The sequence below is a fragment of the Carcharhinus amblyrhynchos genome, chromosome 2 (assembly GCF_965287045.1).
Source record: "Carcharhinus amblyrhynchos chromosome 2, sCarAmb.v2.hapA, whole genome shotgun sequence".
In the NCBI taxonomy this organism is placed as follows: domain Eukaryota; kingdom Metazoa; phylum Chordata; class Chondrichthyes; order Carcharhiniformes; family Carcharhinidae; genus Carcharhinus; species Carcharhinus amblyrhynchos.
Genome location: NC_137325.1, coordinates 144,311,344 through 144,323,897, shown reverse-complemented (window position 1 = coordinate 144,323,897; position 12,554 = coordinate 144,311,344). Strand labels below are relative to the sequence as shown.

Genomic DNA, 12,554 nt, shown 5'->3' with positions numbered 1-12,554 from the left:
GGTGTAGTGGTATTGTCGTTGGACTAGTTAGCCAGAAACCCAGGATAATTCTGAGGACCTGGGTTTGAATCCCATCATGAAAGATGGTGAAATTTGAATTCAATAAGAGTCCAGTGTAATGAAACCATTGTTGATTGTTGTAAAAACTCATCCAGTTCACTAATGCCCTTTAGGAAAGGAAATCCGCCGTCCTTACCTTGTCTGGCCTACATGTGACTCTAGATCCAAAACAAAGTGGTTGACTTTTAAATGCCCTCAGGGATGGTAAATAAATGCTTGCCCAGCCAGTGATGCCTACATCCCACGAACAAATAAAAACATTGAACATAGAACATAGAACATTACAGCGCAGAACAGGCCCTTCGGCCCACGATGTTGCGCCGACCAGTTAAAAAAAAACAACAATGACCCACTAACCTAAACCAATCCCTTTTCGTCCATAAACCTGTCCACAGACCTCTTAAACGCCCCCAAACTAGGCGCATTTACAACTGCAGCAGGCAGGGCATTCCAATCCCTCACCACCCTCTGGGTAAAGAACCTACCCCTGACATCTGTCCTATAACTACCCCCCCTTAGTTTAAAGCCATGCCCCCTCGTGCTAGATTTTTCCATCAGAGGAAAAAGTGAGGAACAGGAGATTGGGGACATGAGGAAAAACCTTTTTACCCAGAAGATAGTCACGACCTGGAATGTGCCATCTCAGGTGGTGGTAGAGGCGGATTACCTCAAATTCTTTAAGTAGTACCTGCATGAGCACTTGGCATAATATTCAAGGGTATGGGCAAACCACTGGTAAATGGGATTTCTCACCTGTTAATGCAGACTTGATGGGTGCATAGGCCTCTTCTGCACTGAGAGATTCTGTGAATAGACCATTTGCGCACAAGATATACTGCCATTTACACAGCTTCTGTACTCCCAAAACTAGAAACCTAACAATAGTGAGCCCTGCTGTTCCAGCACCAGTTTTGCAATGCATATCTAGACAAAGATATATGCAAGCCACAGTATCAGTTTTGAAAAAATAAACAGCAAACCTAACCTGAATTTCTGATCAGAGGTTCTGATTAAAAGGCCACAGGTTCAGCACTGAAATTATCATTGCATTAAATATATATTCATCCCATAAAAGAAATAATAAAACAGGATTTACTTGACCAGAGCCAGCAACAGAGGCAATAGGTGATTTAGGCTTGCTATGAATTAAGAGACAGAACTTCAAGTTTAAAGAGGGTAGAATGTGGGAGACCAAACAGAAATGCTTCCAAATGGTCAAATCAAGGTAACAAAAGCATGGATAAGACTTTCATCAGCGCACGAGCTGAAACAGGAGCAAAGTCGAGTTAAGTTATTTCAGGATCAAATATGACACCAAATGATTGCGAGCAAACTGTATCGCAGATTCCATGGAGAGGAATGAGGTTGGCAGTGAGGCACTAAGTTTGGAACAGTGACTGAAAACAACAGCTTTAGTCTTTCCAATACGGGAGGGAATTTCTATTGATGTCTTAGAACCATAGAACCCTACAGTGCAGAAAGAGGCCCTTCAGCCCATCGAGTTGGCACAGAACACAATCCCATCCAGGCCCCACCCCTATATCCCCACACATTATACCCACTAATCCCTCTAACCTACGCATCCCTGGACACTAAGGGGCAATTTCTTAACATGGCCAATCAACCTAACCCACACATCATTGGAATGTGGGAGGAAACCGGAGCACCCGGAGGAAACCCACGCAGACACGAGGAGAACGTGCAAACTCCACACAGATAGTGACCTGAGCCAGGAATTGAACCCAGGACCCTGGAGCTGTGAAGCAGCAGTGCTAACCACTGTGCTACCGTGCCGCCCTGTATCTTATCTTACTGTACAAGATAAGCAGACTGACAATTTAATAAGGAGTTGAGAGAGGTGCTGAGGAGTAGTGAAAACTAGCACTGTAGCTTCAGATGATGTCGTCAAAGAGTGACATATGGATGAGAATGAGGACAGCGCCAAGAATAGATCCTTTGGAGACACCCAAGGTAAATGGTGTAGGAGCAGGAAGAGAAACCATTGCAAATGATTCTCCTCTAGATTAGACAGATAACACTGGGACCAGTTGACTGTAGACCCATCCAGCTAGATCACAGTACAGAATCCTGGAAGAGGGTGGTGTGGTCAATTGTGTCAAAGGCTGCAGTACAGGTTGAAAAGGACACAAAGGGAAAAATATTCTTAATCTGATACACATCAACAGAACACAACCACGTCAGCGACAGCTTCAAAACAAAATCCCCTCAAACAGTCCACTCTTAATTCAGCATTTTATAAAAGAATTAAACAAAGAAATGGTTGAATATCTACATTCTCATACCTTAATTCATAATATTGCATTTTAATCATGTCCCAAATACTTTAGATTGTACTCTTTGGTCACTGTAATCTCCCTTTATCTGCTATTCCAACAATTCAACATTTTCAGAAGAGGGAAGGTGACAACCAGAGAAAACAAATAATTTCCCTCAATGTTACTGGCTCCAAGTGAAACTTTAAAAACAGCTTATCCATAAATAACCAAGACATTTCCCAGAGAATCTGCTAGCCCCCAAGCAGACTTTACAGAAATTATGCCAGTGAGGTTACACAGTTGCAAAATTAATAATTCAATGATAGCACAATGCTGTACCCAATAGCAACACTGTATACTTGCTACATTCCTGCACAATATGCAAATACTTCCTCATTTTAAATATTTCCTCAGAGTAGGGGAGTTCCAGACTCAAAAACAACTTTTAGAATTAAGCATCAATGGAACGCTTGTGCTACAGATTCATGCAGTAAAACAGTGAGTAATGGAAATGTTAGTTTCAAAGTAGTACAGGATTGCTGAACATTTTACCCCATAAACTAAATTAAAATTGAGCTGTGTCAGTGTACGCAACAACTAGACAACGGTTGTCCAGCTTTTGCTGAACAAGTTTCACAGAACAAAAGCAGCTGTTTTTTGGCTGTTAGCTCAAAGAAACAAGTGTCAGCAGGTTGGGGGAAGACGTAAAAACAACAGGGTTGTTGTGATGGACATTTCTAACTTCCCCAACATAAACCAGATTCCTTTAGTGCCAGAGTCTTGGGGCAGTTTGTTCAGTATGTCCAGGAGTGCTTCAAGGCAATATGTAGATAGTCCAACTCAGGAAGAGGCTACCTTAGACCTGCTTCTGGGAAATGGGCCCAGGCAGGTGATTGATGTCTCACCGGGGGACCATTTTGGGAACAGTGATCACAATTTTATGAGTTTCAAGATATGTAAAAAAGGATAGACACACAAGGCTCAAGGAATACAAAGTTAACAGGAAAGAGCTTAAACAGGGTCTTAAGAGGTCAAAAAGGAGCCAGGAAATGCCCTGGACAGGCAGGATTAAGGAGAATCCCAACACTTTTTAAACGTATATATAAAGGAGGAAGAGGCTAGCTAAGGAAGGGATAGGTCCACAAGGATAGTGGAAAGAACCTGTGTGTGGAGCCAGATGAGGTTGGCAAGGTCCTTAACAAGTATTTTGCATCAGTATAATGGCACAGTGGAATGGTGCTGTGCGCATAACCCAGAGATTGATCGATCAAAACCATCCTTTGCTATCATATTTTTATACAGGCAGCACAGTGCCAGGGATCCAGGTTTGATTCCCGGTTTAGGTCACTGTCTGTGCAGTTTGCACGTTCTCCCCATGTCTGCGTGGATTTCCTCCAAGTACTCTGGTCTCCTCCCACAGTCTGAAAGATGTGCTGATTGGGTGGTGACCCAAACAGGTACCAGACTGTGGCAACATAGTAGCTTCATTGCAGTGTTAATGTAAGCCTTACTTGTAACTAATAAACAAACTTTTTACTTTTATTCACAAAGGAAATGGATGTGGCAAATGGTGAGTGTAGAAAGCAGGATTTTGACATTCTAGGACATGCTGAGATAAAGAGGTGGTATTGGAGGTTTTGAAGAATATCAAGGTGGACAAATCCCCAGGGCCAGATGGGGTCTGTTCCAGAATACTAAGAGAGGCAAGGGAAGAAATTGCTGAGGTCTTGACCAGAATCTGTGTGTCCTCTTTAGCCATGGGCAAGATACCAGATTGGAGAGTAGCTAACTTTGTTGCTCTGTTTAAGAAGAGCAGAAGAGACAATCTGGGAAATTACTGACCTGAGAGTCTTACATCAGTGGTGATAAATTATTGGAAAAGATTCTTAGGAACTGGATGTACTTGCAACTGGAACAGAATAGCAATAGGCAGTTTGGTGTTGTCAAGGGAAGTCGTGTCTCACAAACTTGATTGAGATCTTTGAGGAAGATGACAAGAAACTGACCAGGGCAGGACAGTGGATTTTTTTTATACATGGACTTTAGTAAAGCCTTCAATAAGGTTCCTCATGGCAGGCTGATACAGAAAGTGAAGTCATATGGGATCCGAAGTGAGCCGATAAGATGGTACAAAACTGGCTTGGTCATAGAAAGCAATGAGTAGCAATAAAAGGATCCCTTTCTAACTGGAGATCTACGACAAGTGGTGTTCCAAAAGGATCAGTGCTGGGCATGCACGATACAAAAATTGGGACAGTAATGAATAGTGAAGAGGATTCTCAGAGGATCCAACGGGATACGAATTGGCTGGAGACCTGAGTTGAAAGGAGGCAGATGGAATTTAACCCGGACTAACACAAGATGATATGATTTTGGAAGTTCTACTGCAGAAGAAAAGTACGCACTAAATGGTCGAGCCCTTAGAAATATTAGCATACAGAGAGATCTAGGCATGCAGATCCACAGTTCCCTGAAGGTGGCAACAGGTGGTCAAGAAGACGTACAGCATGCTGGCCTTCATCGATCAGGGCACAGAGTGTAGGAATTGGAAAATCATGTTGCAGCTGTATAAGACTTTAGACCACATTTGGAGGATTAAGTACAATTCTGATCGCCACAGTGCCAGAATGAAGCAAAAGAGGATGCTGTCTGGTTTGGAGGGTATGGACTACGAAAGATTGAACAAACTTCAACTATTTTCATTGAAGTGGAGGATGAGGAGGAAATCTGATAGAGGCTTACAAGATTATGACAGGCTTGGCTAGAGTGGACACAGTCTTTTTCCCAGGGCTGAAGGTCAATTATTCAGAGGCATAGGTTGAAAGCGAGATGGGGCAAGTTTAAAAGAGATGTAAGGGGCAAGTTTTTCCACACAGGGTGGCAAATACCTGGACTGTGCTGCTGGATGGAAGCTGATTCTATAGCAACATTCAAGAGACATCTGGATAGATACATGAATAGGCAGGAAATAGAGGAACATGGGCTATGTAGAGGTAAGAAAATATTAGAGCAGCATCTGTGTCAGCACAGGCTTGGTGGGTTAGGGGGATTAGCAGGGTAAATGTATAGAGTTACAGGGATAGAGAGGGGATGGGCTTGGTAAGATGCTCCGGAAAGTTAGTGCAGACTCAATGGGACAAATGGCATCCTACTGCACTGTAGGGATTCTACTCTATGAGAAAGTTAACATTTTAGATTGATGACCTCAACAGAACAAGGCATCACTGGAGAAGAAAGAACAAATGAAGTATGTAATAGGGAGAAAGGCTAAAGGGATTAAATAATAAAAGGGATGATGGTGAAAATTGGTGGTACGTGACAATTTGGAAACGGAAGTTATAAATGGCAGAATCAACAACTGCTGCCATATGAAAAACAAAGGGGCAGAGGTTATGATCTGAAATTGTTGAATTCAATGATAAGTCTGGAAAGCTGTAACATACCCAAAAGATGAGGTGCTGTTACTCGAACAAAAGCTGACCTTCATTAGGACAGTGCTGGAGGCAAAGGGCAGAGGTCAGCGAGGGAAGAGAATTAATATGACAGGCTGGAATAAGAACATAAGAACATAAGAACATAAGAAATAGGAGCAGGAGTAGGCCATCTAGCCCTTCGAGCCTGCCCCGCCATTCAATAAGATCATGGCTGATCTGTCGTGGCTCAGTTCCACTTTCCCGCCCTCTCCCCATAACCCTTAATCCCTTCTCTTATCAAAAACCCATCAACCCGCTTCTTAAAAATATTTAGCGAGGCAGCCTCCACCACTTCAACGGGCAGAGAATTCCAGAGATTCACCACCCTTTGAGTGAAGAAGTTCCTCCTCAACTCCGTTCTAAACCGCCTCCCCTTTATCTTGAGGCTGTGCCCCCTAGTCCTACTGTCTTTTTTGAGCGGGAAGAGTCTCTCCACCTCTATCCTATCCATCCCATTCATCATCTTATACGTCTCAATGAGATCTCCCCTCATTCTTCTAAACTCTAACGAGTACAAGCCTAGTTTATTCAGCCTCTCCTCATAGCTCAATCCCCTCAACTCCGGTATCAGCCTAGTAAACCTCCTCTGCACTCCCTCCAGGGCCAAAATATCCTTGCGCAGGTGCGGCGCCCAAAACTGCACACAGTACTCCAGCTGCGGCCTCACCAATGCCCTATACAGCTGCAGCAAGACCTCCCTACTTTTATATTCAATCCCCCTCGCTATGAAGGCCAGCATCCCATTCGCCTTCCTGACCACCTGCTGCACCTGCAAGCTGGGTTTTTGCGATTCATGCACAAGGACCCCAAGGTCCCTCTGCACCGTCGCCTGCTGCAGTTTTTCGCCACGTAAGTAATAGTCCTTCCTACCATTCTTCCTACCAAAGTGGACCACCTCACACTTGCCAACATTAAATTCCATTTGCCATGCAATAAACAGCAACTCATCTCATTAGAAAGTACAGAGACAGATTTCAATAGGGATTGACCTAGGAACTGGATGTTGTTTCGTGGAGGTAAATATACTTCTGACTAAAGTCTGAATCTAAGTTCATGTAATTTTAAGAATTAACTCTGCCACAAAATCTTTATTCAATTAATAGTTATAACTATAAAAAGGCACATCCCATTAAACTTTGAACGATTTAAATCAACCCGAACAAAAGCAGCATTTTCAGAAATACTCAGGTCTGTAAAATATTGTTATCTCTTGGACAAGGGTTGTCTGAACTCATCCTAGTTTAGTGCAGCCAGTAATCTGAGTTAGGGAATAATTTATATTGACCTCAGAAGTTTCTCAGATCTTATGGTCATGGAGAGGCAAAATTATACATAAAAACTGTTATTTGAGGGCTAAAAAAAATCAGGGGACACTGCGAACTATAGCAATTTACACCACTAGCATCCTCACCTCAGAGAGAAAAGTTACTGATTAAGAACCAAAATTTGGGGTTAGATTCTGGTTTATTACAGATTCAGTACCAAAGGAATGCTGTCCTTCTGAGGACTTCAAGTGATCACAAAAGAATCCCTAATGCTATTCATAAAACAGGGTTCTTGGTGACATTGGCTTCTTGATTGGCACTACCGAAACAACTGATGGGTCATTTCGCACTCCCCCCACCACCAAATATAGCTTTTTATAGGACCTCACTGAACACAGTGCAGTGCTGAACTACAAGTTACAGCATTTGAAAACTCATTGGTCACTTGCTGTTTGGCACATTTTGCTGCAAAACACACTTCATGAATGCAAGTTCCTTCTATTGCCACTAGTTCACTACGCTAGAACAGTCCTACAAGTCACTGCAAGTGTGCTTGTTACCATAATAAGAACATAAGAAATAGGAGCAGGAGTAGGCCATCTGGCCCTTCGAGCCTGCCTCGCCATTCAATAAGATCATGGCTGATCTGTCGTGGCTCAGTTCCACATTCCCGCCCTCTCCCCATAACCCTTAATCCCCTCTCTTATCAAAAACCCATCAACCCGCGTCTTAAAAATATTTAAGAGGTAGCCTCCACCACTTCAACGGGCAGAGAATTCCAGAGATTCACCACCCTTTGAGTCAAGAAGTTCTTCCTCAACTCTGTTCTAAACCGCCCCCCCCCTTTATCTTGAGGCTGTGCCCCCTAGTCCTACTGTCCTTTCTGAGCAGGAAGAGCCTCTCCACCTCTATCCTATCCATCCCATTCATCATCTTATACATCTCAATGAGATCTCCCCTCATTCTTCTAAACTCTAACGAGTACAAGCCTAGTTTATTCAGCCTCTCCTCATAGCTCAACCCCCTCAACTCCGGCATCAGCCTAGTAAACCTCCTCTGCACTCCCTCCAAGGCCAAAATATCCTTGCGCAAGTACGGCGCCCAAAACTGCACACAGTACTCCAGCTGCGGCCTCACCAATGCCCTATACAGCCGCAGCAAGACCTCCCTACTTTTATATTCAATCCCCCTCGCTATGAAGGCCAGCATCCCATTCGCCTTCCTGACCACCTGCAAGCTGGGTTTTTGCGACTTATGCACAAGGACCCCGAAGTCCCTCTGCACCATCACCTGCTGCAGTTTTTCTCCACGTAAGTAATAATCCTTCCTACCATTATTCCTACCAAAGTGGACCACCTCGCACTTGCCAACATTAAATTCCATTTGCCAGTTCCTGGCCCATTCGCCCAGCCTATCTAGATCCTTCTGCAGACTCTCCACACCCTCCGCACAATTTGCAGTTCCACCAATCTTGGTGTCATCAGCAAATTTCGACACCATACACTTGGTTCCCTCCTCCAGATCATCTATATAAATGGTAAATAGCTGAGGCCCCAGCACCAACCCCTGAGGCACTCCACTAGTCACCAACCGCCAATCTGAATAGCACCCATTGACCCCCACTCTCTGCCTCCTATTTGACAACCAGTCCTCTATCCACACTAACACCCTACCCCCAACTCCATGTCCCCTGACCTTCTGCAATAACCTCTTGTGAGGTACCTTGTCAAACGCCTTCTGAAAATCAAGAAAGACCACATCCACCGGCTCTCCTCTATCCACCACCCTAGACACATCCTCATAGAACTCCAGTAAATTTGTCAGACACAACTTCCCCTTAATGAAACAGAGCAGACGCAGCACGATCAAGCAATTCCCCTCAAGATGCCTCGCTATTTCCTCCTTGATGATGGATTCTAACATCTTACCTACAACAGACGTTAAACTAACCGGCCTATAATTCCCCGCCTTTTGCCTGCCACCCTTCTTAAACAACAGCGTAACATTAGCCGCTTTCCAATCTTCCGGCACTTCCCCGGAATCCAGCGACGTCTGGAAAATCACCACCAAGGCATCCACTATCACTTCCACCATTTCTTTCAGAACCCTCAGATGCATTCCATCCGGTCCTGGGAACTTGTCCACAATCAGTCCCTCCAGTCTGTCGAGCACCACCTCTCTAGTAACAGTAATGTCATTGAGACCCTCCAGTCCTACCACCTTTCCATCGCTAACACCCGGCAAATTATTCACGTCCTCCTCCGTGAAGACCGAAACAAAAAAGTTATTCAAGACCTCAGCCATTTCCCCATCCCGTACCACTAAGTCCCCCCTCTCATCCTCAAAGGGTCCAACGTTCACCCTAGCCAGCCTCTTCCTTTTTATATACTTATAAAAACTCTTGCTATCCTTTTTTATATTAAGCGCTAGCCCAGCTTCATAGTTTATCCTACCCTTCTTTATCAATTTCTTTGTCAATCTTTGTTGACATTTAAACCTCTCCCAATCCTCTTCTCGCCCACTACTCTTAGCTACTCTAAACGCCTCCGCTTTTAATTTAACACTTTCCTTCACCTCCTTCGTTATCCACGGCTTATTACCCAAAATAAAGCAGAGTTTTTATTGTTGACCAAGTATGGTGGTCAGGTGAGAAAGCCCATTTCAAATCCCATTTGATCTAAGGCAAAAAAAAATGTGGCTGATCCAACAGACTGCAGTATTTTTGAAGTGAAGTCACTATAGGAAATGCAGCAGCTAATTTACACAAGTTTTACAGCATACAGGGCTTGGGACATGGGCATCACTGGCTGGGCCTGCATTTATTGCCCATCCCAAGTTTTCCTTGGAGGGCAGTTAAGAATCAGACATATTGCTGTGGATTTGGAGTCACGTGTCGGTCAGCCCAGGTAAGGATGGCAGATTTCCTTCCCTAAAGTACATGAACGAACCAGATTATTGATTGCTGGAAAAACAATGATTTCATGGTCATCAGTAGATTCTTAATTCCAGATTTTTTTTATTGAATTCAAATTCCACTTTCTGCCGTGGCGGAATTCAAACCCGGGTCCCCAGAACAGCTGAATTTCTGGATTAATTGTCAAGCGATAATACCACTAGACTATCGCCTCCCCATAATGAATCTTTTGAACTAGCTAGTCTGTGTGGATGTTTATACTCCACCTGTAACCTCACCCATTTTACCTACGTCATGATCGCACTCTCTCACGCAGCCACTGAACATCTTTTAGACAGCATCTAAGCAATTTCTCTTCACCACTTCTTATGTTAAAGAACTCCAAATGCTCACTAAACAACCTCTGTTCTACTTTTGGACTTAATAACTTTAGCTCCCAATTTGGGATTCTTTCAAGGGGAAACTAACACTGCCTACAACCACAATTTTAAAAGAACCCTATAAAAGTGTTCATTAAGATAAAAACCCCAATCTGTTTAATTTTTCCCAATAGTTGTAGTAGTCCAGTTCTGATGCCATCTTTGTCAATCTTTTTCACATTTTCTCCAATGCTATCTTCTTTTAATAACATGAAGTCAGACCATGCACAGTACTTAAACTGCAACCTGATGAGTCCAATGCAAGTTTAATATAAAGTGCCACAACAAGGAATCAGCAATGAGACAACGACCAACTAATCTGATTTTTAGTGACCATGATTAATGGATAAGTATGGGTTAGAACAATGGAAAGAACTCTGTTCTCTTTCAAAACAGTGTTACAAGGGTAATTAGGATTGGATAATAAACAATGGTTTTGTCAGCAATGCTCACATCCTAAGAACAAACTAAAGAAAAGAGGTAGGTGAGGCACTGATTGAACATCTCAAAGGATGAAAATGTAAAATTTTCCAATTATTCAAGATCTTACAGCATGAAATACAACCAAAGGACACGGCTTCAATCCTGCAGCATCTGGTCTTGTGTATGCTGGGTCTTAAATCTCTCTACCAATGGCAACTATACTTTCAACTGCCTAAGTCCTAAATTCTGAAATTTCCTCCCCATATCTGTCTCTCTACTCCTCTGAAGAAATGTTTCTTAAAATCTAAATTATTTGATATTTTAGTTCATCTGTCTAAATACCTCAAGTGGCTTTGTGTCAAAACATGTTTGATAATTGCTTATGTGAACTGCATTGGGATGTTCATTAGGGGCTAAATAAATGCAAGTTTCTGCTGAAAATAGTTCTGTGACCCAGTTGACTTCTCTAAATCTCTATCCTCACTTAGTGATTTTTAAATTGAATAACTTAGGGGTTGGATTTAATAAAAGTCCTTCAAAATACTAAAAAGCATCTATTAAATCTTTGCTATGAATCTATTCCCACACCACAAGCCTATCCGTATAATTATAATTTCCCATCCTTGGAATGATCCTGGTGCATTCATATTGTAAATTCTCTATGGTTTTAAAGACTATTTTGCAATGGGCTGATCAAATCTTCAATGGTTGAATCAGCGTTTTTCTAAAATTCATAATTTTTCTCCTTAATTCACTTTTCATTCATGCAGCCTCTTTTCTGAAACCAATGGGGGATTGAAACTAAGTTTCCCTTGCTGAGAGTTGGCACAACGTAATGGGCCAAATGGTCCCCTTCTGTGCTGGAACCATTCCATGATCAGAGTAGGGAACTTTTCGATAAACTGCCATAACAAAACTGTTTCTATAGGAATCTGTCCTTATTCTGCTATCTTAAAATAACCTATTGCTGATCAGTGGTATATAAATATCCATAACCGATGTGTATGGAAGAGAAATATGGTGAGTACTGAACACTCCTCAATGTTCCCACAAATCTAGAAAAGCACGTACACATATTCAGTGTATGCACACAGCTAGAAAAACATGCCTGATTACTGGAAGAACAAGGTTGTCTATTAACCGGGCATACATAAAGAGCAGTCACCCCAAACACTGACGTTCACTGCATTCTGGTGCATTGCATTACATCACTTTGCTGTGCAGGCCTGCAGTTTCACACCCAGAGTCAGGCATATTACAACTAAAAGATTCTCCATAAATTACCACCAAGAACAAAATACATTACAATCAAAGGCATCATTCTCGACACTCCCCCCACCCCCATTCCACCGCAAATTTTCTTTCAAAAATATGCAATTACGAATAATGGGACTTTAAGGAGATTACAAAGGGAGTCAAGGCAGGGGGGGATTTTAAAACTTTAGCTATCAACAATGCCTTTAGTCTCCTCAATGTTGAGGTGGAGGAAACTTCTGCTCAAACAAGTAACACCACAAGTCAACAGATGCCATGGAGTCAAGGAAAGTGATGGGGCGGCAGGGTTGTACATGAAGACTGACAGGTTGTTTTGGACACTGTCACTAATGGCAGTACATGAAAGAGAAATAGGAGAGCCAAGGATATAACTATAGGGGGGGGGGGGTGCAATAACTTATTCTCCCTCAAGAGATGTCACCTGCAATTTTGCAAGAACCATTTTGGTG

General features: G+C 42.8%; 1 protein-coding gene across 1 annotated transcript in view; it reads right to left on the bottom strand.

Moving 5' to 3' along the window:
- The window catches only part of LOC145359234 (protein lifeguard 1-like), a 60,664-nt gene that overhangs the window by 45,874 nt on the left and 2,236 nt on the right, over positions 1-12,554 (bottom strand). The window lies entirely within an intron of this gene.